The following is an 18,585-nucleotide window of genomic DNA, read 5'->3' as shown; positions in this document are numbered from 1 at the left end:
GAGGAGGGGGGCTGCTGGTGCGCTGGGGGCCCTCGGCTAAAATCAGGTGAGAAGCGGCACAAACGGGGTCGAGTGTCTGCAGATGCGCTGGTGGAAATGCCTGGCCCGCTCGCGGACTAGTGCTTGGTTTACTGAAAGTGGGGAAAAAACTGCAAGGGGCTTTTGGGGCCAATTCCAGCCACGTGGGGACTGGTCTGATGGTGGGGGTATAAAACTCCCCGAGTTCAGGTACCTGCTGAATATGCTGTTAGTTAACTCTGTGATTGTCCGTCTGATGTTTTTTTCTAAATCAAGGCTGCAACTGCACGGATAAACAGGCATTAGGGCAAGTAGGGTAGAAATTCTGTGTTTTACCAGCCGCGCCAGGAGAGAGGCCGTCTGTGCTGAAACTGCGCAGCTCTGCTACAGCCCTGTCCTGGAGCACCGGCTCCTGGGCGCCCGTGATTACAGAAATTTCTGGTTTAAGCCGGGAGAAGACTCTGGCTAAGAAACGAGAAGCTTCTGAAATCACAAAGAAAATAATTAAATGTTTCCTTGCAAATATCAGAAGCAGAGCTGAGAAATTCCCCACCTTTTGCCAGTTCATTTTTAGAAGAGAGCACATGGTTTCTAAAACAAGCCCCCTTCATTTTGACGGGATGAGTCATGACTTTAGAGCTTGTAAGCTGGACAGGAATGCTGTCCTCAGCAGAGCGTTTGAGCTGCTTTTAGAGTAGGCTCGGGTCTGCAGATTCAGAGAGGCATAAGCAGATATTCCAGCCTCTTTGTTCGAGGGGAGCTTCCGTGACCCTCCCCGTCCTGCTCAGGACAAGGTCCCTCTGCACGGGTGGGCGCGAACTGCCCACGGAGGCATCCGGAGGCTCCACGGTGGAGGTGGATCGTGGATGCTGGCCTCTAAGGCAGAGAAGTGTGTCACCTTCTAATTATGACCTGTATCATGATGCGGATGCACAAGGGGGCAGAGTTAACTTTGCCATTTCCCCGCTTCAGAGAGCCGGGGAGAGACCACCTCGGCGAGGAGCCTCTCGCACCCTGCCCTTCGCCGCATTGCCCCGTGTCTCAGTGTCCTCTGCGAGGTGTGCCCGGCCTCACCTCCCTAGGTACCTCTCCCGGAGCTGGAGCCGCCGTGCTGGCCCAGTGATGCCGGCATCAGAGCGGGGTGGACTCTCCCCTCTGGCTTCAGCGGCACCAAGCGCTCGCTGTGATTCATTACCCGGGTTTGTTTGCCTCACTCTTGACATTTATATTTTTTAGCAGATGTCACCAGTCTTTAACCCAGTGGGGAGCTTGCTGGCGAGCAACAGGGGCAAACCAAATCAGACAGTCTTTATTGGTTTATATAGCTGAAGGTGTCATTTTTTTTTCCCCTTGTAATATGGACTCGGAGCAGATGTGTCTTTGCAGGGGATCGGCTGCTTTCACTTGTGGTTAAAGGACACGCTACCGGAGACTGACACGGGGAGCAGGCTGTTGGTGACGAGGCAGAGAGAAGGGGCTGTTGGGTGGCGATCTCGCTGTTTTGCCTCTTCCGAGTTCTGTGGTGGCACCTTCTCCTGGCCCCACAGCTTTCCCCCCAGGGAGAAGCTGTCGAGAAGCAGATGGGTGGCAGGGATGTGTGGGACAATCCCGCTGTGCTGCCTTTGAGCAAACAGGGTGTGTTTTGGGGAAGCCGGAGGTGGACAGCAAGACCCCGAGCGGGCGGGATGCTCCGTCCGGTGTTCCCAGCCGGCAGTGGGGCAGGGACGGGTTTCCCCATGCTGCCTACGGCTGGTCGGGTGGCTGGTGGTGGCCCCGTGATGGGACACGTGGCAGAGTGGGCGTTTCTGGGGAGCGCTGAGCATCCCCTGTCTGAAAGTCAAAGGTCTCTGAGCTTTGGGGTTCAATAATCCTTCATGAGCAGCAAGAGGAGGGCGAAAGGTAGCTGTGTCCCCAGCAGGCACACAAGTCCGGGCAGAGATGGTGACAGGGAGTCACTGGGCTGCAAGTGCTCTGGAGGGGGCCCTGAGGTCCCATGAAGGGGAGGAAGGGTCAAAGCACAGCAAGGCAGAGCCCACACCTCCTTCTCCCTTCGCCCCTCTCTCCCCTTTCCCTGGTTTCCATCCTGTGCTGCAGAGCTCTGCTGGTGCAGGAGAGCCAGCAGAAGGGCTGGAACGCAACAGGGGGATGCTCCTGGCATGTTCTTGCCATCCCAGCTGAGATCCTAGAGCAGGCACATATGCCTGGGGGTTGGAACATGGCACAAGGTCTCCTCCAGAGCTGGTGCCGTCTCCACAGGAGAGCAGTGTCTCTCCTTCAGAGCACAACAAAGCCCAGGACCCCTGCTTCCACGGGAGCCCACCCTGTGTCTGCTGCCCCATCCACAAGTGTCCACTGCCCCTTGGACAATCTCAGTGGAGGAGAACCGTTGTGCTGGTGCAGAGCCCTCTGCTTGCCCTGCCAGTCCATGGAGGGCTCGAGCTGCCCGCTCTGAGCAGCTCCTCCATACAGGAGTTGTGCCTCCGGCAGCTGCCGGGTGCTCAGCTTGGGCTGGGGGAAGAGGCTCGGTCCCCGTAGCCCCGCAGAGGGATGTGCCCGGCTCCTGGTGGATTTGTGAGCAGAGGTTGGAAGGATTATGTGCATCTCCTTTCTCATGCCTCTTCCTCGCTTTGTGCAAAACCGTTTCCCTATGTGGGAAGGAAGACCTCTGGAGCGAATACTGTGTATTCTGATGGTGAACTGCCTGCCTGGTTGTTTGTCTTCTACCAGCCACCTGATTCTGCATCCCTGGACATTCGCATGCTTTTAGCAGCTTAGCCCAGTCTGAGATCCACAACCCTGCTGCAGAAATATGCTCATGACCTCACTTCTGACACTGAAACACACAGAAATCTCTGATACTGGCAGGTAAAAGGGGCAGTTTGTGAACACGAGGAGCAGCCAAGCCAGGCTGATATCTGTTTTCAGGCAGAGGTTTCTCTGTAAGCCCAGGATGGCTGTTGTGTCACTGATGCTGTATCACACCGCTGGTGCACAGGCACAAGCTTTGTCTGGCCCGTCCTGCTGTGGTCAGCACCATCCTGGCATGATTTTGGGGTGTGCAAGCTGATGTCCCCCTCACAGCGGTCGGCACAGGGAACATCACTCGCTGCTGCTGCTGCTGTGAGGGTGCAGTGGGCGAGGGGGTTTCCTGGCAGGGACACAGGCTGTGCTAGACCAGCCGGGCTGTTTTCCTCCCTCCTGTAGATGCAGGTGGGTAGAGCAAAGGGCTCTGTGAGGCGATGAGCACCCCACTGCACGCTGCTGGCCCCCGCCAGGACGCACCGTCAGAAGCAGGGCGGCAGCACCAAGCTGGACACCTCTGCGTGGGATGAGGGTCTCTGCTGCCCACCCACCCCTTCTGGCTGCAGATTTAAGTACCTGCACCTGACCAGCTGCACAGACTGTATTTCAGATCTGCCCATACAGAGTCTTCCCAGCGGCGGAGGCATTTGGGGAATTGAAACCAGCGTAGCCAGAGACCTTCACTCGTACACGTTGTCTTGTTTCCATTCTCACCAGCCATAACCCTGTGTTGCTGTCAGCATCTGGTGCGACGATGCAGGTGCTTGTGCTTTGTTTTCTCAACTGAACTCTTTGAAAAATGGATTTCCTTTAAACACAGAGTCGGTGTTTTTAAAGGCGTTTGGGTCCCAGCCTTCTCTCTGGGAAGATCAGCCCCCACGAGGGGCAGGGATGCTAACAGGAATGAGAAGAATCAGGGGGTGGGTGCAGCCCACCACCTCATAAGACCACCCACTGTTGGGATCAGGATGTTTTCACGTGGGGATGCCCCAGGGTGGGCACGTCTGGGCATCCAACCAGTGCTGATGGGCACGTCTCCGTCGGCACCGGCTGCAGGAGACCCCCACCTCTGAGAGCTCTGCACTGACAAACGCGGACACGGGCTCACCGAGTTGGTGACACATCCAGGGGTGGGAGGAGACCAGGAAAAGCAAAGCAAGCACAGCAAGAATGACTAAACACCAGCGAGGACTAATAACACCGACAACATTTCTGCATTTTGCATCTCTCCTCTGTATAAGGCCAGTGAACTGCGTTTTTCCGGTGGGATGGGAACAAGAAGCTGCACTCTCAGCTTGGCAGAGACCTGCATGGTTGGGGGTGCAAATGCCTCAGAGGCCGCATGGCAGGCGGTCAGCAGCCCCAAAAGGGAGCACGATGCTGAGGAGATGCTGCCAGGGTCTTCTCTCACCTCCTCCTGTGGCTGAGGGACAATGCAGCTTCCAGGGCATCCACTCTAGGAGATTGCTGTGAAGGCTGTAAAGTGTTCCCCTTTGGTTTAGCAACACTTCTTTAAACTCCAGAACCACTGCTGGTACCTGGCTTTGCTGAGCATGGTTGAGTGCGATGTCCACAGCCCTGTCCCCATCTAAGCTCTGCCCCGTCATCTGTAGTGTGTTCATGCGGCCCATGAGTCGTGTCCAGGGACATCCTGCTGCTCTGTCTTCTTGCGGTGGAGACAAATGTCTGCCTGTTCTGCCCTTTTGGTCCCACTGACCTTCCTGTGCCCCCCACCCCTCCTGCCAGCAGGGAGCTCCCACCTCCTCGCTGAGCACCGTTCCATGGGGCTTGAAGCCCTCAGTGGTGAGATCTGCCTGTGGCTCACCTGGAGGGGTTGTATGGAGACCCCAGCCAGCCACAGGGTTAGTCATGAGCGTGTACACCCCCCTTTCCAGCCACGGCTTTCCAAGTCTTCATAACCACAAAGTAGATCTCATTGCAGCTTCCCTGGCAATGGAGGATCTTTATTCTTTTGTCTCTGAGGGCTGGAACATGGGGCTGGTCTGGCCACTCATGGGACCCTCTTCCTGGCCACTGGTGCTAGCAGGGGACCTGTGTCCTCCTGGATTTGTGGTTGCTCTTGGGGTACAGCTTGTCCTGGGACAACTCTGGTGAGATACTGCTCTGGTGTAGAAGCTCTCTCCTCTCCTGAGCAGGGGCTGGGATCTCCTCCTATCCCAGACTTACTTCTTGGGGTTTCCTGAGTAGGTTTAAGCACTTTTGGCCTGGTGGGTTGAGCATCCCTGTCAGTGAGGATGCGCTGAGCGAGGGGTCACGGTGCTGCGGGGACTGCAGGGCACTGGGCAGTGGCTGGGGTGGGAGTTTGGGAGGGGAAGGAGCCCACAGACGTGTTTGTGCTGCCCGTCCACGCACCGGGGCATCGGCAGGAGGAAAATACGCTCTGCAGGCAGTGGGTGATGGTTCAGTGCAGAAGATGACCACCGACCAGGTCCTGTGTTGGCACAAGTCCCTATAACTCCTCTCACCCCAGATGAGGACCTGAGCCCAACAGCATGTGGTGGGATTTGATATTGTCCTCTCCAGCTCCTCCTTGGGGTCTTCTGCACCGTGCAAGTGACGTGCAAAGGACTGAAGCCTTTGGGGATCTGAACCACAAGGGAAACAGTCAAAAACAGAGACTGTGAGGGGAAAAAGCAGGAGGTTATGGGGAGAAAAAAGTCACCTGCCAATACAAACTTGAACTTTATGATGCCGAAGTGTTGAACTGTAGGTCCAGGCAGTGATGAGTGGGAGTACCTGGAGGGACCCCGAGCAGATAGAGAGGGGCACTGGCCATCCCCCCAGGCTGTCCCACACCAGGGGCGATGCCTACCCGCAGCACAGGGGGATGCGGGCACAGACCCTGCTGCCGAGTCAGCGGCGGCCAGAAAGAGGCGGCGGAAAAGTGTATAAAACCCCCCAGAAACCGAACTGTCATATTGCAGGCAGTCAGGTGAGGCAGGGGGAATCACCCAGGTCCAAGCAGAGGTTAAAGAGAAAGAACCCCCCTCCGGAGTCCCGGGGAAGTGCTGGAGTTTGATAATTTCCATCCCCACTTCAGCAGTGCTTACTCACTGGAGTTGTCTTTACTCCTGGGATAACTCCAGTGACGATAATGAGATGGAGCCTTTGAAGGGAGTGAGGTTTCGCAGGGTCAGCAGGTACTGATTTGAATTTCTCCTGCTGATGCAGACTGTCCTCTGCATTCAGGGATCCTTTCCCGGTGTTGCGGAGCGGGGTGAGCCGTTTGTCCCGTCGGTTCATTAGCTCCTCGAAAGAGACCGTTTTCCCTCACCAGATGGACACTGAAATCATCCTTTCAAACACAGCTTGATCTGAACTTTCCTACTTACGTGGCAGCGATGGCTTCTTCTGTGCTATTCCAATGCAATCTATGGCTTGATGGAGGTTTCAGTTTTTTAATTTCATTGAAAGCTTTTTTCCTGAGTCCTTGCATAGAATTTCCCACAACATGGGGGCTTTGCTTCAGTCTTTGCATTTGCCTTTTGTGCACCTTACACAGGGCATCCTGAACATGCTGAAGTGGCAGCAGCCTCTGGCCGTGCTGGTGGTTTGACACTGGCACCTGTGGATGCTGCTGGTTTGACATGAGCAGGGATGGTGTTGCCTGTGGATGGTGCTGGTTTGACACCACCAGGGATGGTGGTGGCACCCACGAATGGTGGTGGTTTGACACCACCAGTGACGGTGTCACCCGTGGATGGTGGTTGGTGTCTGGAGGAGGAGTTTGACTCCCCCACAGCACGAGACTAAAACCCTTGGGTGTTCCCAAGAGTCACCCTCCATCCGTGGTGTTATTGGCACTGAGTCGGCCATTCTGGATATTAACAAGTGGAGTTCAGCTGGCACAGGGTTTCTCTTCGGGAGAAAAAGAGTATTTTGTCGTTCCTTATGAAATTCTAGAGAAAAATGAATAAATGTGGGTCAGTTCAGCTCTCATCTATGGCAGTGTTAAAATGGTGTAATCTGGCCCTCTGAGAAAGTTCTGCACATCTGAATTCATGAAAATGAAACAAAAAGTCACTTCAGTACCCAAATCGAGCTTCTCTGATGTTTGAGGGTGATGTGTTCCTGTTGGGGCCACTGAGGCAGGACGGTGTGTCTGGGGAGGGAAGGACCAACCTCTGCCCAGCCGGGTGATGGGGCCTGAGGGCTGAGGTCCTCCATCCATGGCTGGGACAAATCCTTCCAGCTCTGTAGGACAGCGGGAGCATCCCACGCTCTTACAACCCCCCTTGTGCTTCCCTGCGACATCCTGAGATGCAGAACACCAGGGGCTGCCCGCATCCCTGTGCTCTGGGGTACCTGGGACCTCTTTGGGGTCCCTGTGGATGTGGGGTACAGCTGGGTGGATGGCAGTGGCTGGAGGCAGCTGTCCCCCGGGTGGACATCCCCATGCCCTCATCCCTGAGGCGTTTGGAGGGATGGGCTGTCGGTGGTGCTCACCCGTGGGTGGTTTTTTGCCTTCACAGCTCAGCGCAGGAGAACTCCCCGCCGTCACAGCTGCCCTTTCCGAGCCAGCGGGTTACCGGCTGTCGTGTGCGCACGTCAAACGTGTTTGTCACTTTCCTCCTAATGCGGTCCCTGGGGCCCCTATTTTCAAGAGAGCTCTCCTCCCGCACCAGGGTGAAGCCCTGCCGCTTCACCACTGGCTTCGGCGGAGCGGGGATTTTCCCGGCGCTATGTTAATGAAAAGCCCCGGCTTCCACTGCTCCTCACAGCCCTGCTGTAGCTCCAGCTGTTCTCATCAGGAGCTGTCGAGCACTAGATGCTTTTCAAGGAATAACCTCTTCATACATGTTTAGCTAAAATCTGGTTTAGGGGTAGATGCCTTGTCAGATCGTCCTGATGGTGCCAGCACCAGGGCTGGCCAGGGTGCTTTTGCAGGAACGCATTTTCCAAAGAAAAAGCAGTTTTCGTGGAAAAGTAGGAGTTGTCAGCGTTGGTGGATGCTTGGTATAAATGCTAATACAAAATAAAATAGAAAGGTCATGAGCAAGGTGAATCATTCTGATTTTATATTGAGAAATTGGTAGCATCCGGAGAGGAGGAAATACTGAGGGGCTGTTACTGTGCGTGTGCGTAGGTATGTGTCTATACAGAACCTGCGTGTACGTACCTCTAATGTGTCTGGCACCTACAGACACATACAGAGAGAGGTGATTAAAGTTTTGTCTTAGTATGGGTATATTATATTATTGACAGAATTTCACAATTAGCTTTCCACGTGATGATGATCGCGGTCTCTGAGAGGACTGAAGAACAAAACCAGGAAAAGATTGTTGTTTGGGTTTTTGTTGGGGTACCCGGGTATTTTTGGTGACGTTCTTTTCAAATGATGCCCTTGAGTGAGGTGTTCCTCCCTCGAGAGCAGGGTCGCACGCTTCATGTGATGCTTGATTTTCCCCTTTTTTCCCTGTGTGAAGAGCCGCGTTGCTCAGGTCTGTCAGAATGCTTCCACACTGGTAAAATAAACCCTTCAATTTCAGGTGCGTAAGGGGAGCTCTGGGGGCTGCGCCAGCTCCGCGTGTGTTTGCCCTCAAAGAGAGAGATTTGGCCAGTTGGGGACGGTGCCTGGAGAGAAGCAGGGGTTGTTCCCACAGGAAAGGTCTGATGCCAAAGCATTAGGGAATGATTTGGCACTTCTGTGGTAGCTGGAGCTCCCAGAGCGTCACGTATTTCTGTGTCGGGCTTGGAAATGGTAACGACTTCTCCATTGCCTCATGCTCACTCTGCACTCTCCATTTGTGCCCGTGGGTCTCAATCCCACCTCCTGCCTCTGCTCCTCTTCCCAGGGCAACAGTAACCCGGGTTTTCCAGTGGGCAGAGGCAGGTTGGCTGATTTCTCCATGGATGCACAAAGCCCATTGCTGGTACCAGGATCGTCACGTAGGACTGGAAGCTGCTTCTGTCACAGCTGGTGCAAGATTTGATTCACACTTGCTGGGATTTTTAAGTCAGAGTTCTTTTCTTGGCTGAAATAGCAAACTCCTGGAGTCCTGAATGAGAGTGGAAAAAACACTTTTTCTGTTGGTGTTTTGGGAAGAGCCAGAGTTAATATTTTAAACTGCCATTGCTGTTGTTGCCAATGGGGAAGCTCCTGGTAAGCAGACAGGGCAAAATCAGTCAGATGCAGAAAATGGGGGTGTCCTGAGGCTGGAGGTTTTCTCCCAATTCAGCTTTTCCAGCCATGGCCTTTGTGTCTACTCTTTGTGCCAATGCTGGAGGTGGTTGCACATTATTGACTGAATCCTGCCCATTTTGGCCTCTCCTGGCGTTTGTAGAACAGTCCCATGATTTAGAAATCCATCACGTTACACAACAAACATTGGAAGGAAACGCAGCACAGGCTGTGGGGTGATTTGCACCAGGCTTGGTGGCTGCATTTGGCGCTCTGTGTGGTTTTTAACTAATTACATGAGCGGTGGGTCATAGGGGCTGTGCAGAGGTACCGGACTCGTACCCGCAGGATGTCTGTGTTGTCTGGGTGTGTCTAAGCCAAGAAGAGCACCTTCATGAGTTTGTCGTGGTGGAGTGACCAGGACACACAAGGCTTGGAGAGAGCCGTGGTACTTGCCAAGGACAGCGTTTTACTTGCCATGTGCTGGGTTGGAGCCCAAACCCCTGGGGCAGGGCTTGTTCTGCCCTGGAACTGCAGATGGAAACAGGGGACGATGCCCTTTTTGGCACACGGTGGTCCCAGTGCCGCCGGTGTGCGCAGGGCACAGACGTGCCATCCGCCCATGGTGCCTGGGTCCTCTGCATGCCCGGTGTCACCTGGGCCACCACCAGCACCCTCTGTGTGCCCATCATGTCTGGGCTCCCCAGTGTCCGGCAGCCCAGGTGGAGCAGCAGCATCAGCAGTCAGCAGGACATCCAGAGGTGCTGCATGGATAGCCAAATACCTCTTGTTATTCTTTTTTTTTTTTTTTTTGCTTATGCAGAGTTTGAGATGGAAAAAGAAGACCTCATTGGGAAAATCCAGGGATACATGTCCCCACCTGCCCCGATAATAACACGTATATTTGTCTGATAGCTGAAGTATTCCACTGATGACTTGCTGAACTTCCACAAGAAGAAAAATTTCAACTTATTTCCCCACTTCATATTCAGCCAGGCTTTTTTCCAGTCTGTATCTCTGTGTAGTTGCCCTGGGTGGTCTGAGGTTTTGTTCCCTGCACTCCAGCTCTCCTATCATGACAAGGACAATCCCAGCACTCGCGCTGACACACCCCACAATAATTCTGGAGCATCTTTGCAAAAACTTTTCCTTGGAGTCAGTTTCAGAGCCACAGCCTTTGCTTTCTCTGTTTTCTTCATGAACCTCATCTGTAGGGTCTGGTGTGCTTATGGAGGTGCCTGCACAGCTCCTTCCTCGTTGTGTGTTCTTGCTTCTGGGGCAGTGACCATCCACGTAGATGCCCATGACTTCAGAGATGGGAAGAGTAGTCGAACTGAACTTCTGAAGTCAAACTTCTGAAAGCAACCGATGTCTTTTCTTCTGGCAGATGTCAGAAAACTTGAGTGTGGAGTTTTCCCATGTTTTATCTCCTCTGAGAATCTGCTGAGAGATAGTTGTGGTTAAGGTATACTTGCGGTAATTACTTTAAGGTTACGGTTCCAGCATGGGACTGATTTTGCTTCACTGCTGAAGTTCCATGCTGCAGGTGGAGCTTGGAACCCAAGGATCTTTAGCTGAGGTGCCTCCCCAGACCCCATGTTGGTGGGAAATCCAGTTAAAATCTCCTGGACACTGATTTGGCTGATTTGGAGCATGGCAAAAGTCATGTCTACAGCAGGGGTCAGGGTACTGAAAATGTGTGAGGTATTAACATCATCAAAATGTGGTGGCTTTCTCATCACATGGACACTTCATCTTCAGAAAATGGCTTCTGTGCAGCTGTGTACTGGGTGCCAAAGCAGTGGAAGGGCTGAAGGCTGCATCTACTTCTCCCTGAGTGTCTTTGGTCACAGGCTGGGTAGGGATGTGCGGCCCTTGGCAGCGCTTTGTTTGTTCAGAAACTTTCTGCAGCCCCATCACTTGGTCCTCCAACATCCTGCAAACAGACACAGAGCCAGAGAAAAGGTGTCCCTTGTAGGACTGAATGTCAGGGATGGTTATGAGCAGAGCAGGCCAAGTGCTGTAGGGATGCTGTTCTGGTGGGAAATAAAGGCGTCACAGAGGGAAGGTGCTTCTTTCAGATGATTTACACAAGTTACATTAATTTTAGTCAAAAAAATGAAGAATGCAATCTAAAAAGCAAACTTGCGGTGAGGAGACATCTGGAAGAACAGCTTCGGTTGAGTGGTGGCCATCTCATAAGGCAGAGCTCAGTTTCTCCTGGTTGCAGCAGTAACTGGTGGGATGCTGGGTTTTGCCTGGTGGGCTTTTGCCCTGCAGCAGCTTGTGTGAGCTGGTGTCTCCTCCACACTACATCTGACAGCCAGGACACAGCTCTTCTTGGCCTGTTTTGGTGTGTCATGAGAGAGAGGAGGCACAGAAGCTGTGAGATGGCTGGTGCACAAGTGCGCACATCAAAGGCTTCGTGGTGGTTGAGCATTTCAAGTGAAGACACCAGAACATCTTTATCGACTAAACAGGCTTCAGCCCCAACACCTTTTAATTCTGAGCCATTACTGTTCGGCTTTGTGGTCAAGGTATTACTTCTGGAGTCGCTTTCCTTGGATTATAATTTGCTGTAGCTGCTGTCTCTGGGTCACTTGCATATCAGGTTGTTCTTCATTTGGAAGGTCTCATAATGAGCAGTTGTGTAGGGCATGGTGGGCTGCATCTGCCTGGCTACCCTCAATATGGTTCCTTTGAGTCAGACAGATTTTGGTGGGGGTCTTTTAAGAAATTCAGATCCTTCAGATGTGGTACTGATTTCTTGATGGCCTGATGTAAGGAGTCAAAGCTGGTGCGATACCTTCTGTGTTAACTGGAAACCCTTCAGCAATGCCCACTGGTTTGGGGTCGGACTCTAGCACTGTGGGGGCAGGCATGTTCCTCCTCCCTCTGCTCAGCCCCTTGTTGTCTGGGGTCAAATGAAAGCCCCCAAACCAGCTGTCAAGTCGTCTCCCTGCCTCAGAGAACATGTTCACCGGCTTCTCTGGTTGGAGAGAGCTCAGTAGCCTACCGCCGTGTCAACAGCGCTCCTCTGTATTTCCTCCCACCCGCCTGTAATGGATTTTACACCTGAGCGGTTATTTTTGGTGGTACAATTTCTACCTGTCCCAAATGGGACATTTTGTCTCTTGTTACAACTCGCAGAGCTAGATGGGGCTGCTGGTTTCATGCTGTGCGGCATCGACACATGATGCTCTTGTAAACATTACTGTCAGCAGTGGCAATTCCATCTCTATTGTCCCAATAAGATTTCATGCTTGACAGTGCCTGACTTTTTTTTTTTTTCTGTAGGTCGACTAATAAGAAATGGTCATGTAGCGGGTTTTTCCTCTTCTGATTCCCTGGTTTTCCAGTTGCTTCCCTGAGAACTGGCTCCCTCATTCTCTCCTTGTTCTCATCCAGGTTTCCTTCCTGGCAGGAGGATGCAGGAGGTGGCATTTCTGGAAGAGTGAGGTTTTGTGACACAGCAGAACCAGCCAGAGGCAGGGGGACAGAGGAGGGTCCACATCCCTCATGGCCTTGGCTGTCAATGGGGAGAGCGGCCAAGCCCTGGCGCCGGTGGTCCAGGGTGGGAGGAACATAATTATAGATGTGCCTGAATCCAAGGAAGTTTGGTTTTGGAACTGTTTAGGTGTGTGGCATTGAGTTTTGAATTTGAGTAACTCTTCAGTATAACCATTCTCCCTCTTTTACACCCATGTGGTCCTTGTTGCAGAGGCGTTTGGTGCCTGATGGATTCACCACCACAGCACCTTGGTGGGTCAGTTTCCCTTAAAGAGGGAGGTCAGAGTGTGGGAATGCTGAGAAATCAGTCCTGGGAAGTTAGTGTCCGGATTGTGAAATGAGCATCAACCTCTGGGACCTCTTGGTCTTGTTCCCGTTTGCCAGGTCACCCTTCCAGAGCCTCTTCGCAGACAAAGTAAGCTCCCGAGCTTGCTCCCTCCTAGGATGTTGTGGGTGAAAACAGAGCCGTCGAGTCAGTGACTTGGCTCCTGAGTATGAAACTGGTGCCACTTGTCATAGAATCACAGAATAGTTTGGGTGGGAAGGGGCCTTTAAAGGCCATCTAGTCCAAGCCCCTGTCATAAGCAGGGACGTCTTCAACTAGAGCAGGTTGCTCAGAGCCCCAACCAACCTGACCTGAAATGTTTCCAGGGATGGGACAACCACAACCTCTTTGGGCAACCTGGGCCAGTGTCTCACCATCCTCTGTGTAAAAAAAGTATTCCTTATATCTAGTTTAAATCTACACTCCGTGAGTGGAAAATTTGTTTGTCATTGGGATACCCATGTGGTTCCCTGGACCACTGCTGCGGTGGGAGATGGTGACCACCAAGGACAAGTTCTTGCTATGCTTCCTGGGATGCTCTCGTCCTCTCTCCCACCCTCAGGCCCTCTCCTGCAGACCAGCGCTTCCCTGAGCTGTGGACACGGTGGGAGGACCTGGCGTGGTGGCAGCGGTGGGCAGGTGGGCGAAGCTGGGCAGATCCTCAGGGCAGCGGGCACGGGTTGGGGGCTGCCTTTCGCCGCCATGCAGAGCAGGTCCCTCGGGCAGTGGTGGGAGTGGTGGTCACCGGCCAAGTGGACCTAGCTCTGCTGAAGCTCCTGGTGCTGTCCTCGCTTTGGGAGAGACACAAATCTTCCTGTGCAAGCTGTGAGCTTCATCATTGCCTTACACCACTAGCCATGGCACCACGCTTGCTGTGCACCCATTTGTCACCTTGGAGACGAAAACCAGCCAAAATCATTAATCTCTGTTCCATCCTGTGGCTCTCCCAGCTGGGAGGCTTTCCTCACCTCTGGATTTAAAAAAAAGTAATGGTGCTGCTTGAATTTGCTTCCTGACGCCCACGCTGAGTTTGTAAGCTGGTCACATCTAACCAGTTACCACAAAATTGATTCTGGAGCCTTCTGTTTAGAAACCTGCAAGGTACATCCCAGGCAATCACGCTATCTCCATCAGGCTCTGAACAAACCAGTCAATAATCACCATTGCAAAAGGTGCAGAGGTCTTTCTTATTACCCTTGATATTTCTTTTATGAACATCTCCACATAGGATGGGCAGATGGGTTATAGATGGTCACTATGCAGGCGTAGACATATAGTATATATGTGTATAGATAGATCTAGAAAGGTGTAAGTAGATGTGTGCGTTCCTTGTAGCATGTTCTCTTGCTTTCTGAACGTTTCATTCAAATACACAGGCCCAGATTTTTTAAACCGGCCTTAGCTAAACCCATGTGGTTTCTGTCCAAAGCAGGCGCTGTGGAAGAGCCAAGGAAATCAGGTTTGTGGAGCCCCAGTTCAGGGCCACCCCTGACGAGCACGGGGCTGTGCCAGCACATCCTGGTGTATTCCAGGGAGCCCATCCTGCCCTTGGAGGACCCTGTTGGGGGCAGCCGCGGTGGGATGTCTCCTGCCTGCTCGCAGGAAGGGTGTCCTGGCCAGCATCTCCTCACACGGTGGCTTGACAAGTCTGCTTTCGGGCTGATGGGATCTGTTCTCTTTGGTCCTCAGCGGGAGGAGCATGCGTGCATGGGGATGCATTTGTTCTCATGTTGTTCCTCAGCCCCATCCTCCCCAACCACTCATGGGCCGAGCGTGTATGCTCAGCTCGGAGTGACGGACACACCTGAGCAAGGGCTCCCTCTGTGTCCACAGAGGTTGTAACTGATTTTCTTGGACTGTTTTGATGGGCTTTTGCTCTCCCCTGCTTTTCCCTGATGAGGAGCTGAAGGCGGCATGGGCATTGCAGGGCAGGTGGGGTTTGGTCCTTCATTGTGCCCATGGATTGAGTGCTCTCCAGCACCTGAGAGACCTCGCCTCATCAATGCTGGTTAGTGTTCCCCTGGTCACTTTTCTGCTCTGCTTTACCTCCCTGGGCACCCTCCAGATCCCACCGTGGCTGTTGGCCTCAGGCTGCCGGGGACATTCATTTTTGTCACTGATTCTCCTCTGCCAGCCCTCTGACCCCAACATTGTGAGTTGGTCTCCCTGATGTGGGCATGGGCAGGGGTGTGGTAGGACATGGTGGTGGGGTGCGAGTTTGCTTGTGAAGTGAGGTGTTTTGGGGTCTTGTGCCAGTGGAATCACCACTTCTGGAAGGTCACAGCAGTGAGGGGAAGATGTCTCACGCATTGTGTTGGCACATAAGCACCAGCAGGTGCCATGTCTTGCTTGGACCTTTCTCCAGGTGAGAGAAGACCCAGGGCTGCTGTGCTGGGGAAGGGGTGGTGAACAGACCCCATCCCTGTCCCCGTCCCCATCCCCGTCCCCAGGCATGCTCGCCATGTGTCACAGCCCTCTCATGTGGCGTTTGTCACAGGAGCAGCTTTATAACCTCCAGCAGCTCTGGTCACCCCGTCACCTCCTGAAACGGAGCTGTTGGGGAGCAGCACCCACACAGCGGGACAAGTGGAGATGGCCGTCGGCTGCTGATGAGCACTGTGGGCGCCGCAGGAGGGAGCCGGGTGGCCACGATGTGTGAGAGCCAAAACGCAGCTACCGGGTGGTCACTGGTGGCTATTAAAAACAAATCACAAATGGCAATACCAGGTACAATTGCACGGAGATGGCAGAGGTCCCGAGGAGTCCTGATGGGCTGCCGATAGTCGGTTGAAACAAATTGCCCAGTGCTGTGATACCTCAGCTCCCAATAACAGAGGGCAAATGGCCTTCCAGGGGGAGATATAGATTTTCCTTTGAGATATGGAAAGGGAAATAAATTAAATTATGTTCGAACATAGGGTTGTCTCTCTCCCTCTCTCTCTCTCTCTTTGAGAAAAAGAAGGGGAGAAAGAAGGAGGAAGGGAGATGGGGGGAAAGAGAAAGAGACAGAAAATAAGCTTCAGCAGGCATTTGCAATTTAATTGATATTTGGCGGCAGGAAGCCAATCAGTATAAGTAAATTGACGTTATAAGATAAAAATAATCGCCTGGTGGAATGCCTTCCCCCATGGCTGCGGCAGGCCAAATAAATAGGGGGTGGCATGTCGCAGCGGCACGGCAGCCACTCCTGGGCACAGCCTGTGCCGGGGCTCAGCGCGGGGCTGCGCATCATTTTTATGGCATCTGTCTCCGCTCCCCGAGAGCAGGCAATGAGGGGTTGCACATTGATTGCCGCCCCAGCCGACGGCGGCTGAGGAAGAGACCATAATTAATGGCTTTATTTGCTGGAGCACCGCTGAGAACAATCGAGTGTGTGATGGTAACGACCAGTGCCCGCGTTCCGGTGGCGTGGGGGAGACCGGTGGGCAGCCCTTGGGTGATGGCACCTTCTCTGTGGCCTGTGGTCGATGGGAGCCAGTGGTGATGGGGGTCTTGGCTGGCACTCAGGGGCAACTGGGGACGATGCTGGGCTCAGGGCACTGGGGCAAGCTCCTGGTTCATCCCAGCGATGGCAGTGGGGTGAACACTGGTCCATCTGGGGCTACGGGCAGATGGATACGGGCCACAGCATCCATGGGGAGAGGGAGATCCTTGACGGGTGCTGGTGGAGGGACCCCTTGTTTCCTACGAGGTGGGGGTAATGACTGCCTCACCCCAGCCACTGCCCTCTTGCCTGCAGCCCAGTGGTGGCAGGGTTAGAAGCACACGTTGCAAGTTTTCTTTCTTTCTTTTCTTTTTTTCCCTAAAAAAAAAATGTCTCTTTTGGAGACTTCACCTGGAGGTGGAGTGGTGCAAACCTCTTGTTCTTGTGAATGGTGCATGTTTCCGTGGTGTGGGCACTCGCTTTGGCTGGGGCGTGGGACGGTGGTGGGGGGTTGGCAGAGCATGTCTTGTGAAGAATCCGCAGTCATGTTTTGGAAAACAAATCATATGAAGAGCGGTTGAAGGAGCTGGGACTGTTTAGTATGAGGAAGAGGAGGCTGAGGGGAGACCTCATCACTCTCTTCAACTACTTGAAAGGACACTGTAGAGAGGTTGGTGCTGGTCTCTTCGCACAGGTAACTGATGACAGAACAAGAGGGAATGGCTTCAAGCTCCAACAGGGTGGGTTTAGACTGAACATTAGGAAAGAATTTTTCACAGAAAGAGTGGTCGGGCATTGGAAGAGGCTGCCCAGGGAGGTGGTTGAGTCACCATCCCTGGATGTGTTTAAGAGATGTTTAGACGTGGTGTTCGGGGATATGATATAGGGGACAACTTTGTAGAGTAGGGTAGATGGTTGGACTCGATGATCCCAAGCGTCTCTTCCAACCTGGACGATTCTATGATTCTATGATTCTATGTGTAAGTGTCTGCGCATACGCACGTGTACGTATGTAAGGAGGAAAAGTTTTAGGTAGCGTGCTTCCCTTCTTCCTAAAGGGAATGATGTCAAGAAGAGAGTTGGGGAAGTAAAACCAAGAAAAATTATAATGAACTCCTCCTAGAGAACCTGTAAATACATTTACAGGAAAAGTGCTTGTCTTTTACTTAGCTATTTGTTGTTCATCACTAAGTACAAAGTTGGAGATATTTTCAGGTTTTGATTAAGCAAAACTAATTTATCTTAAAGCCTGCCAACTCCCCCTAAAAATTTTTATTTTATTGTTTTGCAAAGCATTGTAGACAAAAGCTACAATGAAGAGTAGCAATGTAGAAAAGTAGTAGAAAAGCTATGAATTACAATGAAGAATAATCATGCCTTGAACAAGTTCTAGAAAATAATTTTAAGAATTTGCTTACACCCAAAACACTGATTTTTTTAAACTACTTGTTCTGTTGCCCTGGTTGTGCAGAGTGGCAATTCGGTCACTTGGGGAGAGCACACGGTGGGTGAGAAGGGGCTTGATCAGTCACGAGGAGTGAAGGCTTATTTATTTTTTAACACTTCTACAGCTATTTAGATAGATATATAGACAGACAGGTGATAGGACAAGAGGAAATGACCTCAAGCTGCACCAGGGGAGGTTTAGATTGGATATAAGGGAACATTTCTTCACAGAAAGGGTTGTGAAGCCTTGGCAGAGGCTGCCCAGGGCAGTGGTGGAGTCGCCATCCCTGGAGGGATTTAAAAGCTGGGCAGACGTGGTGCTGAGGGACATGGGTCAGTGGTGGGTTTGTCAGTGCTGGATTGATGGTTGGACTCGATGATCTTTCCAATCTCAATGATTCTGTGATTCTATGATTCTGTATAAGCTGATTACTTTATATTTAAATGTTTTTGAAGTGGAAAGCTAAAATAACTTTCATTTGAAAGTCTCAGGGTGGGATCTCTTGAGACGTTCAGGATTTTCCCCAGTAGGGCTCTGTGTCACACAGTTCTTCAGAAGTGATCTCGCTCGCGAACAAGATTCAGTTTCAGTCAATCAACATTTTCCTATAGAAGAAAAAAAACCCTTGAAAATTTCCCCATCGCTGCAGAGTTTCAGCTCGGCCAGAGTCGTGGCCCCTGCCCTTGGCCCCTGCAGCATCGATTGACCCCAGAGCAGCAAGAGCTGTGTCTGCCGCGCCAGGCCTTCGCCCTCAGACCACTGTTACCGGTTCTGAGAAAATACTGGTTTGCCAACAGCTGGATGTTGGGAAGAGAGAGGGGACATTCAGATCCAGCAGTCTTCAAAAGTTATTTGCCAAGCTCTAGCTGTATATATATATATAAAAAACATAGATCTGTAAGTAAATATTTATAAGT

General features: G+C 52.3%; 1 protein-coding gene across 7 annotated transcripts in view; it reads left to right on the top strand.

Moving 5' to 3' along the window:
- Nucleotides 1–18,585, top strand: part of PAX5 (paired box 5) — a 135,546-nt gene that overhangs the window by 16,851 nt on the left and 100,110 nt on the right. The window lies entirely within an intron of this gene.

The sequence above is a fragment of the Numenius arquata genome, chromosome Z, assembly GCF_964106895.1.
Source record: "Numenius arquata chromosome Z, bNumArq3.hap1.1, whole genome shotgun sequence".
In the NCBI taxonomy this organism is placed as follows: Eukaryota; Metazoa; Chordata; class Aves; order Charadriiformes; family Scolopacidae; genus Numenius; species Numenius arquata.
This window is presented reverse-complemented; position numbering and strand designations above follow the sequence as displayed.